This window comes from Herpailurus yagouaroundi, unplaced genomic scaffold, assembly GCF_014898765.1.
Source record: "Herpailurus yagouaroundi ecotype Mexico unplaced genomic scaffold, PumYag 183, whole genome shotgun sequence".
In the NCBI taxonomy this organism is placed as follows: domain Eukaryota; kingdom Metazoa; phylum Chordata; class Mammalia; order Carnivora; family Felidae; genus Herpailurus; species Herpailurus yagouaroundi.
In genome coordinates this window covers 395,260-397,867 of record NW_024412414.1, presented here as the reverse complement: position 1 = coordinate 397,867, position 2,608 = coordinate 395,260, and positions in this window count along the sequence as shown.

The window sequence follows — 2,608 nt, the reverse complement described above, 5'->3', positions numbered from 1 at the left end:
ATACTTTCTCTCACCTACAATCAAAATAATCCTGACACTTATGATGAGAAAGTCAGACTGGCAACCGTGTTGTCTGCTGCTGACATGACTCCAAGGATGTTTGTTTCTGGAATTAGTAAACTTGGTCCCTGCCATAGGTCCCTCTGGCACTGGCAGTCTGCTCCACTCAGGGCCCATTCTCAGGGACCATCTGGAGACAGCCCAGAGAGCCATGTCAATATCACGACCCCACCCCTGGCCGCAGCCCATTGGCCAGGGGTGGAAGTTTCGCCCAAGCTAGGCCAACCAGGGCTCTTCCCCGGGACTCTGAACTGGAACTAAAGGAACACACGGACCATCCGGTGGAAGAGACTGTAAACCAGGAGGCCTCCAAGCTGAGGGCAGGCACGTTTCAGTCAATTGGAGAGAACCAACCAGGCGCACAGAGAAAAGCAGAGACAAAACGAAGTTGGGGTGTCAGGCAGGCTTGGCGGCATCAGGGTCCCTAGCTGCAGCCTTCTGGGGCCAGTAGGTCCCTAGTCTTTCCTGACGATGCAGCGCAGCCCTCTGCTCCTCCTGAGAGGCCTCAAGCGAACTCCACATGGAGGAGAAATCCCTCACCCCACAACACATAGGCCCCCTCGGAAGCCGGGAACAGGGGAAACCATCCTGAGGGACAGAGCCCAGGGCGTGGCGGGGCCACTGTGCCTTACGCTCAGGCCCTACCACCCCCGTGAGGTCTGGAGGTCTGGAACCGAGGGAGGGTCACTGCTCCCAGCCCATGCACAGGAAGCCACAGCCATTCCAAGGGAGCACACCTGGGTCAGGCATGTCTTGCCTTGGGGTCACAGTGGGGCATTTCAGGCACAGGCAACTGACGTCACCATATCCTCTCCACGGCCAGCACTCCAGTAAACTAGTCTGTCTCCCTCGTCAGGGGGTAAGGTCAGCCACTCCATTCAAGAAAACAAGTTGCAGGGGTGAGGGGAGTAGGGCAGGACTTTCCCTCACGCCAGGGCACGTGGCTAACTAAGGGCTCACCGGCCATGACTGTGCGTGTTACTGGCATGACCCATGAGAAGGAACGTTAATGGCATCCGCTCACTGCACTTCACCGCCTGCGAGGCACTTTGCTGCCTAGGCAGGCCTAAATTCACCATGTCACCCAAAGACTGGGCCCAGCCTCACCTCACCAGGTACCATCAACCTCTTTCCTCAGCGCTGGAGCCCTGGCCCTAAGGCCCCAGCCCCTTACCCCCTTGGCATGGACCCTGGGCCACCCGATGCCTCAGGGAAGGCTCCCCCCCCCCCCCCCCCCCCCGGCCTGAGAACCAGGGACTTGGTCTCAGAGAAGACATCCCTGCTGGAGGGACTGCAGCCTCCTCTCACAGCCCTGCCCAGCAGGAAACATGCCAACAAGCGCCCAGAAAGCGGGAGGGAGGTCCCCAGCAGACAGGAGGTGTGGCATGACCAGTTAGAGGGGTCTGTCCAAGTGGGGCTACAGAAGACCGTGCAGGGTGAGGTCAGATCTCAGGCACAAAGCAGGGGTCATAGAGGCCTGGGGACAGTAATTATCCCCCTCCTCATTCTCTTTCACAGAGAACATCTCCCTGACACTTGCCAACTTTCCTCTGTACCAAGAAAGGGCGGGTCCCACAGCCGCAGGCTGAGGCAGGGAACAGAAGCAGCTATAGGACCCAAAGTCCTGCTCGGAGGCTGTTACCTGCATTTTCATGGGTATTGCTGATTTAGGGCAAGTCTGATTTTTTTGTCTACTGTTGTGACAAAAGATCTCCTTTTAAATAAATTTAACAGGGGAAGGATTTTTAAAAAGATACTATGGGGCGCCTGGGTGGCTCAGTCAGTTAAGCGTCTGACTTCAGCTCAGGCCATGATCTCACAGTTGATGGGCTTGAGCCCCTTCATCAGGCTCTGTGCTGACAGCTCAGAGCCTGGGGCCTGGTTCGGATTCTGTGTTTCCCTCTCTCTCTGCCCCTCCCCTGCTCACACTCTGTCTGTCTGTCTCTCTCTCTCAAAAATAAACATTTTTTTTTAAAAATTAAAAATAAGTAAAGAATAAAAATATACTACGTATAACATCAAGGCACAGAAGGTTGGGAGATACGGCAGAAAATGTGCTAGTATTATGCTAATTATCCCTTTATCAGAAGAGGAAGCCTATACCCACTAGCTTTTTCCCCAAGAAAGGACACAAGGCCCCCTACGGGGCCTGCCTTCATCAGCCCCTGTAATCAGACAACAGCAGCCAGAGACCCTGGGGTGCCGATGGTCAGACAACATTTGAAGGAATCCACTCTGAGGACATGCCAGGGGAGCAGATAAGGGACACGGAGATGCTCAGCCAGCACCAAACCACCACGAAGACAGCTAATCTCTCAGCTCCCGAGGACCAGGAAGGCTGACGCGGAAACCACAGTGAAGAGCTGTGGCCGTGTGTGTGTGTGTGTGTGTGTGTGTGTGTGCGTGCGCCCACATGCCTGCGGGCGGCCGGCCCCGCAAGGAAGGGACAGTGTGTCTGTGTCTTTGAGGAGTTGGCACAGGTCAAGCCCACCCATGCCTTGACCCCTTGTGCTGCCCTGGTCCTCCGAGATCCTGCCCCACTGTGCCT